Source organism: Neolamprologus multifasciatus, chromosome 9, assembly GCF_963576455.1.
Source record: "Neolamprologus multifasciatus chromosome 9, fNeoMul1.2, whole genome shotgun sequence".
NCBI lineage: Eukaryota > Metazoa > Chordata > Actinopteri > Cichliformes > Cichlidae > Neolamprologus > Neolamprologus multifasciatus.
The window spans coordinates 11007963-11019234 of record NC_140447.1 but is presented as its reverse complement, the minus strand read 5'-3'; the positions used below and the strand labels follow the sequence as shown (position 1 = coordinate 11019234).

The 11272-nt window shown below is 43.3% G+C and overlaps 1 pseudogene; it reads left to right on the top strand.

The window, feature by feature from the left end:
- The first annotated feature begins 3487 nt into the window (after positions 1–3487).
- Positions 3488–4569, top strand: LOC146511054 (uncharacterized; annotated as a pseudogene).
- The last annotated feature ends 6703 nt before the right edge of the window (positions 4570–11272 follow it).

Sequence of the window (11272 nt, the reverse complement as noted above, 5' to 3'; positions counted from 1 at the left end):
GTTCTAAATGCTGAGCTCAGTACCATGTCTGGCCTTAACGTTGTTCTACTAATGGTCTTCAGGTGAACTTTCAGTTACCAGTCTTGTGCCATTGCTAGCAGGCTGCTGCCAAGTTTTTCCACCAGCCCTGACAAAGGCAATGGTCTTCTTCTCTGGGTGGAGGCAATTGGAGTGGCTAATGCCACTGGACATTGTGTTTGCGTTCGCCTTCAAGATTGGTCATGGTGCCAGTGGTAGCATCCCACACCCAGGGCTTTCAAACAGCAGCTGAGAATATGGTCCCTCTCTCTGAGCACAGCTGGCAAGCTCCTGACTCCACTTTCCCCCAGCAGAACAAATTGAATGGCCTTGGTAGAACATCGTAGACAGCCTGGATAAGGGATTTGATGCGCTGGGGCACAGCCTTCCACAGTGCAGTCTATGAGACCTTGTCTTCCACTGCTTGCTCCCATCTTGCCCGGGCTCCCTGCTTTCGCATTGCAAATGCCCTGCTGGTTCGCTCATTTTCCACTGGTGCACACACCTGGCATCCCCCTGTGTCTTGTTGTAGCAAGGTGATGTACTTGTGCCAATACCTGCTCTTCCTTGAGCTACCACTCCCATTAAGACTTGGTGCATCAGCCATGACTTCGCAGCATCACAGCCTCTGCTGCCTTCCATATATAGCCTGTCCCGACTTTGATGTCTGCTTGGAACAGTTTTTAGTCAGAAGATCTCCGGTCGCTCCCCTTCCCTGCAATACTCCAACCTCCAATCTGCTAGAGGACGATCCCCTCCCAGTAAAAGTTCTCGGCAGAACTCCACTCTGGATTGACCGGAGGCGTGTCTCCAGCCCCGCGGAGCTTCCCGGAAACACGATCGATCTCGCCGTTCCCACGCTCCGGTGAGGTTTCCCAAAGCTTCTTTGCCCACAAATATCTGCGACTTTACTGTCGCCTGTCTCCAACAAGCCCTGAAAGAGAGGGGCATTCACTTTCGTCGATCCGATAACAAGGCTACATTATTCAGTTTCTTCTTAACATTTCAGCGCTCCCGCTCTCATTCACCAAATGCAGTTAATTCTCTTCCGGACACAAACGAAGCTAGCGCTTCCATTAACAACGCTTCCTCGCTCCTTTCAGCCTCACCCAGCCAGCTACAGCCACAGCTCGCCACCACTCCGCATGCTCCCTCCTCAGCTGCTCCTCCCACTCAGCGTGACACTCGTCTAGGATTGCCAGTTCTGCGTGCCCCTATCCCCCCTTCGTAGCTCGCCCCAACAAACCCTCTCTGCACCGAGTTGCCAGGTCCTCAGCCACACATTCCTCCATTGCCAAACTCTGCCACCAACCTCGGCACCGGGATGCCAGGTTTTCAGCCACCTTTTCCTCCTCTGCTAAACACCACAAGTAACCTCAGCACCGGGATGCTGGGTTCTCAGCCACTCATTCCTCCTCTGTTAAATGCCACAGCTAACACCTGCACAGCGTTGCCAGGTCCTCTCACGTCCGCTACTTCCCACTGTATTTCAGCTAACATTCCTACAACCAGCCGTCCGACTGCTCCTACCTCCTACCCAGCAGCCTTTCCTTCTCCCATCGGTGAAGTTCAGAGCTGCACCTGGCCTAGCCTTTTCACCCAGGCTACATTTCTCCAAGCTAACAACACCCAGTTTTCGCTGGCCACAGCAATTCCTCCTCCCAACCCAAAGCCTTCTCCCGTATCTGCTAACCTTCGCCAACTAATCACCGCCGGTAATTAAGTGGATTTAGCTGAGCTCATTCTTCCTCCTCCCATGCAACTTGCTCTTCCTAGGGTGCTAGATGGCCACAACGGTCCCATTATTATACATGGTGCGGCCCCTTCTCAGTCGAAAGAGCTCACCCTGGTCAAGTTTGCTCTAGCCTTCTCGTTATACAGAGACGTCCTCTGCACCGCTTTTCCCTCCCGAAGACCAGAGTTTGACTCCAATCTGACCATTGTTCTCGACCTCGCGCTACGATTCGGTGGCACCGGATTCTATCAGTACCACATCCAGTTTGCTTCTCAGGCAGCTGCTCGCCTTCAGCAATTTAACCAAGACACCTTCTGGGGCAGTCTCGATCAGGAAATCTACTGCCACGTCTTCGCTGCCCGTTCTTCCCTCTCCTGCAATTTGTGCAGCGCCCCGCCACATCCCGCTTCCGCCTGCATAGTCCCAGCCCAAAAAGCAGGCCCAACAAGCACCTCGGAGGCCGTACCATTTGAAATAACTTCAATGACTCCAGCTGTTCCTTGTCTCAACGCCGCTATCTTCACCGCTGCTCCTTTTGCGGTGGCAGCCATTCCCGCCCTGCATGCCCCCACAACCCCACCAAGCCATGGCTAGTTCCATCAGCCTCCACACCCATCCACATTCCAGCACTAAAAGTCGCCTTACAAAATCACCCTAACCCAGACTTCATCAACTTCTTAACCCTTTAAGACCTACCATAGAACCAAGTCCACCAGAGCTTATATTATATTTTTACATGCTGTAGTGCCATTTTTGGGAGCATTTCAAGTTGATATACATCAATACAACCATTATAGCCCAAATTCTAATAATATGTATGCATTAAGTGCATAGTAATTACATACACTGCAAAAAAGTGCAATAAACTACAAAAAAAATTAAAATCGTTTTTGTTTTTTTAACATATATTTCTAGTTATAGAAATTTAAGAGGCTTATCCCTCAAAACTGTAAATACATAAAAGTTGCACAAAATAGTTTCTCACCACAGGAAATTTATTTTAAGTGTCTTCATAGTTTTATTTTTGAAATACACCAATTTTTATATACTGCAGGAAAAACGAAAATAAATATTATAATGCAAATTTACAAATAAAACAGCATATGCATCAAAATAAAATATTTCCAGCAGTGCAATATGAGTCCTAAGCATCCCAGAAACGACACAGAAAGTCATAAAGTCAAACATAACTTTTAAAAACACCAGTATAGGCTCATAAGGCCCCGATGGTAAAAAACTACATTTCCGCAAAATGACGTCACTTCTGGTTTCGGGCAAAACATGGAGGACATGCGATAGTTCACGCTGATGGATGTAGGAAGTGTTAGAAACAGCTGATCGGCAAAGCGTGTTTCTGAAATATTATGTTTTTGTTGCTGCAAGCGCTTTTTATGCAGTTTTTGCAAAGCTATATGTGGAAGGAAACTGTGACTTAGGACAAGCTGATGGCATAAGATGTAAGTACAACTCCTCCGGTTTCATATGCAAAAAAAATTATTGCGCTAGCTTAAGTGGTTGCAGTGCTACTGGGATTTAAAAATAGTTACACAAAACAGAGCGTGCCCGCTCCGACCGGCTTTAAAGGGTTAATAAAAGGTTTCTCGGAGGGCTTCCACCCAGGGATCATCGCCCAGCCTTTGGTTTCTTGCACTTGCAATAACCTGCAGGCAGCACTCAAAGACCCAGAAACCGTCGACAGCCTGCTCGCCAAGGAAGTCAGGGAGGGTTTCATGATCGGACCCTTCCCCAAACCTCCCTTCCCTCTCTTTCGCATCACCCCTCTGGGCATCGCCACCAGGAAATATTCAGGAAAAAAAGCGCATAATCATCAATCTTTCTGCTCCCCATGGCAGTCAGATTCCAAGCATAAATTGCCTCATTCCCAGCGACGACTACTCTCTCAAGTACTCAACAGTGAACCATGCCATCTCTCTCATTAAACTCACCGGCAGAGGTGCATGGCTCTCTAAAGCTGACATCACAAGTGCCTTCAAGGTCTTGCTGATTCACACCGACTTCTGGCACCTGTTCGGAGTCAAGTGGAGGGATGCCTACTATTTCGCCGTCAGACTGACCTTCGGTTGCAAAAGCAGCCCCAAGCTGTTTGATTCACTCTCCGAAGCTCTATGTTAGATCCTCTCTAACAACCATAAGCTGCCTTTTTGGGTTCACCTCCTCAACGACTTCCTAGTCATCTCCCCTCACACGTCACCATCAGCTCACGGGTTATCCACTCTGAGGTTAGTCTTCTCCGAACTCGGCGTTCCTTTGTCGGAAGAGAAAACAGAGGGACCTTCGACATCCCTGGAGTTCCTCGGGATAACCCTCGACACTGAACGTTTCCAGGCCTCCCTGCCCACCGAAAAGCTCAATCGCATCACCCTTCTCTTCCAAAACTTTCTCCTCGCTCCCACTTGCTCTAAACAACAGCTGCTCTCCCTGTTGGGACACTTAAACTTCGCTCTACGCATCATCCCTCAAGGCCACTCCTTCATCTCTCACTTGCTTTCACTCGCTGCATCTAAACCGTCACTCCTCGACCCCAGCACGCTGGACAGCTCTTCCAGGGCCGAACTGCATCTCTGGCAACTTCTGCTCGCCAACTGGAACGGCATCACCTTCTTCTAAAACAATCGGCTGTCCCACCCCCATGGCGTTCAGCTCTTCACAGATGCCGCCCCTTCTGCCGGCTTTGGGGGCTATTACGGCCGAAGGTGGTTCTTACAGCTTGGCCTCCCGAGTTCCGTAAATATATCCACGATTGGCTCCTGCCTTCGAAGCTGTTTATGAAATTTACCCGGTAGTCGTCGCAGCCTTACTGTGGGGCCACGAATGGTCAAAAAAATTCATCCTCATTCGGTCCGACAACTTCGCTGTAGTCGACATTATCAACAAAGGCCAAAGCAACTCTCCTTCCATCATGCCCTTCATGCGGCGGCTCACGTGGCTATCAGTCACCCATCGGTTCCTATTCAAAGCGGAACACATTCCAGGCCACTTCAATTCCATTGCCGACTCCCTGTCTTGTCTCTCCCTCCAGACATTCAGAGCCTTGGCGCCCCACGCAGAGGCAGCTCCGACAACAGTTCCTCCATTTTCAGCCACGACGTTCGAGATCTAAACCCCAGCATCACAGAACTCATCAGCATCGCCCAAGAAGCGATTTTAAATAGCCTCGTAGCAAGCTTCCATTCATTGCATCAAAACTCCAACCTGCCCTTCTTGTCATTCGACATTGCAACAGTTTCCAGCTTCATATCCATGCCTTCGGGTTCCAGAGCATCAAAATTCCCTCCATAAAGCGGCATCTATTTCCTTGCCAAACTGCTCACGGGTTCACCACGCCCAAACATTATGTCATTCCAGATATCACTACTCATCAAAAGTCTCCAGCGTCAGTCACCTGCCACGACCCTACACCGCTTACCCCTAACTTCAGATCTTCTACATTGCTGCATCTCTACCCTCCGGCTGAAGTATAGCGACTACTTCCTGGCACGCACACTCGAAGCCATGTTCCTGCTCAACTCTTCGGCCTTACGCTGTTCCGAATTCACCCCCTCATCCTCGAAGTTCCATCCGACTCTTCACCCGTGCACAAGTGCCATCCACCCAGACTCCGAAGATTGCTTCATTTTCATCCTCAAACAAAGCAAACCAATCAATCGGGCAGCACCACGCCTACATACTACTTCAAAATAAACTCTCCTTTAAGACCCACCTTACCTTCAGATCCTCCATTCATCACCAAATCTGGCCATGCCCCAATCAGGACATGGCCCCTCTCACACTCTCGCCAAGCGCCCTCGTCTTCCGGGATTCCTCCAAATCACTTCCCTGGCCATCCATTCCTCACCGGCGTCGCGACTTCTGCCTCCCACAAAGGAATCCCTGATCACTCATTCAAGCTCCTGGGTCAATGGTCATCACAAGCCTACCTGGTATACATTCACAACATTCTCCAAAACCCCCGTTATGCCCAGTCTTTGCTCCTGCAGGGGATGCCGTCTTTGGGGGTTCTGCCCGGCCCGAGAGCTGTCGCCAGTCCCCTTCAAGGCCTTCCCAAACTGCAGCACTAATCACACTTCCTCATCCCTCATTGCTCATCGTTACCAAGGGAGTGGTCCCTGCTAGTGGAATTTAAAACAATAGCAAACATTGTGTGAAAAGTCATTTATACATTGTGGTTTTTTTTTTGTTTCATGGATTTCATGGATTTTGTTTCACTCACCGTGTTTGGCTCTCATACTCCTTTCTGTGAGTTTATCTTGCAACTGAAAGCTGACCTTTCTTAAAGTGGGTATCATTACACAGCTTACCTCTCAAAATATGACCTTCCACCCCTTTCTTCCCAGCAGTAGGTAAGAAGTTGTAAGTTTCCCATAAAACTCAAATAACAAATATTTGGCACAGCCATTGTTCAGTCGTTGTTAGAATTATAAAGCACACTGAACAGAAAATTGAAAAGTGGAAGCCAATGATCGTAGTGGTGATTTAGATATTTGCAGTGAGAAACTTGTGCCATATCAAACAGGCACATTTTTTATGTGTTATGTGGATGGATAGACACCTCCCCATCTCTGCCACTCTCTATGTTCAGTAAGGTCCATAAGAATTTGGATAATTATATGATTTTTTTTATTGTTTTGACAACAGCAGATTTGAAATCAGTGTATTTGTAAGCTGTTCACTGGAACTCTAAAATATGAATTCCAAGGAAATGTTGAATCAAGTGAAGCAGGCCCCATTTATGCTGAAAAATCAAACTAAACCTATCAAACAGATAGGACAGCTTTAGGTGTTGGGTGCATTCTTAAAAAAAATGAATACCATCTCAGCAACACCAAAGGCTCTGAAAAACCAAAAAGGACAAATAAAGTGGATGATTGCAGAATTTTTCCTTTGGTTACGAAAGACAACTAGATTGTCTCTAACCAAGTCAAGAATGCTCTTGAAGACGTTATCATTGTCAAGGTCTCGGGAGATGCTTGGCTGTAAATAGAGGTTATACTCAAGAGCAGCAAGGCCAGATTAGACTTTGTTAGAAGACATCCAAATAAATAAATACATAATCTTGGACAGTTCAAACCAAGATTAACTTGTACTAGAATGACTGGAGGAGAAAAATATGGAAAAGGAAAGGAACGGCTCATTATCTGAAGCATACCGCATCATCTGCCAGACATGGAGACAGTGCTATGGCATCGGCATGCACGGCTGCCAATGGGATCAGGGCACTAGTGTTTATTGATGATATGACTGCTAATACAAATAGCACAATGAATTCTGAAGTGTACAGGACTACACTCTCTTCTCAGATTAAGCCAAATACTACAAAAAAGATTAGATGGCGATACACAGTGCAAATCGATACTGACATAAAGCATAATATAAGAGCAACCAAAGAATTTCAGTGAAACTGAATATTAGCAATATCAGTCTCCTGCTTTTCAATTTAGACCATGCTTTTAGTTAACTCACTGTAACACAAAACTGAAGACAGAGAGACCCACAAACAAACACAAACACTACAGTACAGACCTAGCAGAGCATCTCAAGGGAGGAAATACAGCATTTGGTGTCCATGGGTTCTAGTTTGCAGGTGGTCATTGAGTGCAACAGATTGCTTTGTAAGACAATTTTCAAACAGTAGTAATTATTTTCAAACATTATGCATCAAAGTATTACAAATAATTGGCATAATTATGAATATGTTATATTGTCCAGTTACCTTGCAGCCCAGGGAGATAATATATGTGTAAAAAATGACTTAAATAAACTCTTAATGTATTTTTTTAATCAAATGTTATACCATATATTGTGCTCTTGGGAAAAAGTTGCTGGTGGCTTGCTGCACCAGAAATAGCAATAAGGTCAAGACAAGTGATTATTATGGAGATCTTGATGCCAGAATTGTGCTAAGTCTGATTGCTATCATTAGTGTTAATTACTCATTAGCTGTGAGAGCAACTGACAATAATATATGTTGATTTCTGACAATGACTCATTGGCGTTTTGAAAAGCAGTAAAGGCAGGTGGACAGAGAAACACTAACTTCCTAAATTTCACATTATTCAGATACAATAAGTCTCTGAAATCTGTGCTGACTACTCGTTGAATTATGTCTGATCTCCATCGAAGTCACAACTAAAAGCAAACACGATTTGATTAAAGTGAAAACACACAAACAGTTGTACAATTCAAGTCTTTATTGAACGCATTGAATAAATGAATAAACATTTAAAATTCAGGCTGGAAGAAGCAAATGTCCTCTGTTCTACTAAAACTTACTGAACTGAAGTCAGTTGTTGCATGTAAATTTAGGGTATAACTAAATACAAAAAATAATAAAACATAGTCATTCAGCATATTGTAAATCAAGACTAGACTTGTCTAGACTCTGTCTCTTCCTGATGAGCTGAGTAAAATTTAGTAGTATAAAAAGCTTTTCACCTGGAAAAAGAGTGCTAAAATGTCCTCGGAGACCAGAGGTCAGTGTGGTCCCATTTAAGGCCTTTATGAAGGCTTTCGACTAGAGCTTTCCCAAGCTGTAATTTATTAGTCATTCATAGCTGACTATTCATTAGTTCATGATAACAAAAATGGGGATAATGCATTACTTTTGGCCGTCTCCATAGGAGAAGTTGTCCTGTAAAGATCCCAATGTACAGAACTAAAAGAGCTGAAAAAGAGCTCAAGGTGAATGGTAATATAATTGCAGAACTCGATAACTTCGTTTTTCTTTTCTTTTGTTTGTTTTTTTTTTGAGCCCACTCTAAGAAAAGCATTGAATAAAAACTTGATGATGCCATGAAAAAAAACCCCCCACTAATCTCACCAAAATATTCTCCCAATATTCCATGGCCATATGAGGCACAAGCAGAAACTCCATGACAGAAATTCACAATTTGAAGGAAAGAAAAGATACCACACACCAATTCCAAAAGATAATTTTAGCTGTGTAGCAGGGTGGAGGGAGGATGATGGTTTACTGGTTATTTGCTATCTCAGGGACTGGAAACCTTGCAGTCTTTAGTCAGCTAAAATGAGTTTAGTTGCTATGGGATAACCACAAGAGGGCTAATCAATCAAGAACCCTGTATTAAAGAGTTTTTTAGACAGGAATGGTATAAAATTACTCCTCAGTGGCTTTAGGAATAATATGAGGATGTTACCATAATGTTAAAATTTTCACAGTTTACTAAATTTAGTGTTTTCAATTAGTATGTTAAAAGTACAGCTGTTCATTATTAGTGCATTATTAGTTTTGATATGTTGGGCCTCAGTATTCTTATGAAGATTAGATTTTATTTTATGGATAAAAAATCAAGAAATCAATCTATTATTCAGAGATTAGCAAACTTTGACACACACACACACAAAAGTGCCATTTCTTTCTAATAGGGCAGCCTGAAAAAAATTAGCCTTACATGCATGTGATTGTGACACCAGGTGAGACTCATTGCTCTCTAGATTATGTCAGCCAATGCAAGTCAAAGGTTTACATAGTGGACATGTAGACATCTTTAGGAACCTAATGACTCAAACAAAATTCTTTTTGTCCATTTTGGCGCTTCATAACAACGGTTTGGTCTTAATGGTTAATAATTGTGAATGGTGAAAATGATCAATTGCTCAATCAAAAGAGATGAGCAGAACACCTTCTCTAGCTTCGTGGAGAATTCAATAGCCTGTTACAATCAGCCATGTCAGCAGTTCGTACTTTTTTCTGAGGTTTTTGAACAGATGGGTGTTTAAAACAGAGTCAGCAGCTGTTCTAAAGTGTGTAAAACTTACGTCAACAGTTGTGAGCTGATCTCTATCTCCATTTTGTTCTTAAACTGGATGTTTTTGAAAATATATGCTACTCTAAGAGTCAGATATGGTTGGGACTGATACTTGTGTAAGACGTTATATTAGTAGGGGTCAACTTGTCTGTGTGGAGTCTCAAAGGCAACAGCTGAGAAGAAGCCAGAAACAAGGCTAACTGACAGCAGGGAGTTTGAGGGCACATGTTTTACACTCATACAGCATGTGGAACTGCTGTATGAGTGTAAAAGAAAAGATCAGGATCAGAGGAAAAAATAGAACAAGTACATAACACAATCATGAGGGCAGATTTAAATATATATATATTAGGGGTGCAACAATACTCGTATCGATATTGAACCGTTCGATACAGTGTTTTCGGTTCGGTACGCATATGTATCGAACAATACAAAATTTTTAATTTATTTTATCAACTTTCCTTCTGACGATGCTGTCTGTGTTGAGCGCTCAGTGGATCTGCGCTCGACAGTGCAGCCTAGGCGGAGTAGTCGAACGCAGATTCACTGAGCGCAGGGCAAGCTAGCGAGACAGAAGTTAAGCTCTCCTTGCAACATGGCAAATTGAACCTCCCCCACCCTCATTCAGATCTGCCGTTTGGAACTATTTTGGTTTTCATGTGACGTATGACCCTGAAGGTAAGCGGTTCATGGACAAAAGTAAAACAGTGTGTCGGATGTGCCAGCAATGCTCAATTACTCAATTGGTGGGAACTACTGCGTTAGCGCAGTTTGCTCGTTAACGTGTTGGCCGTCCAGCCCCACGCACGGTAGCTCGTTAACAGAGATTTGCCGTGTTGTGGCGTTAACGTCATTTCAACGAGATTAACGCTGACAGCACTAGTGGGAACACAACAAATATGACTGCACATTTACGCCGACATCATCCTAGTGCAAAGATAAGTGGAAGCAGACAAAAACAACAAGCAGGCATGCTACAAACTTTACCCGAATCATTTAAACAGCCGTTAGCACATGATTCTGCTTATGGGGACCTGATATGTTTAATATGCTGCTGAGAATATAGCCCAGAAGAAGCGTATAGTATAGCTTTTATTTTGGAAAGAGACATTTCTCTGTAATAAACTCTCTTTTCCAAAGATGAGTGATTCTTCGATCAGATAGATTCATTTTTTATTACTTTGTTGTTTCAGCAACATTAAATTTAAAAACTGTACTTTTGAGTTAAAATATATATTTATAATTTTAATAAATGACAAATTAAAAAGGCATGAACATTTTTTTTGTATCGAAAAAATATTGAACCGTGACACCAAAGTATCGAACCGAACTGTGAATTTTGTGTATCATTTCACCCCTAATATATATACATATATATATATATATATATATATATATATATATATATATATATATATATATATTCCCATCTGTTTATCTGCTCATTAATCCTTCATATCATATCAGTCCTGTAGGGTTAAGGTTTTGTAACAGTTCCACAAAGTATTTTAAATGATTTCTTATGTTATTGTCATTAGTCAAGTCAAGTCAAAGTTTATTTCTATAGCACATTTAAAAGACTAGTGTACATCAAAGTGCTTCACAATAAAACACCAATGCTGGTTTCTATTATGTTACTGTTATTAGTTTAACCAATAGAGAACAAATGGTTAGAACTTTGTATGCGATGGCAGTTGACAGTGGTTTGGATGTGTGTGCATGTGAGTCTGTG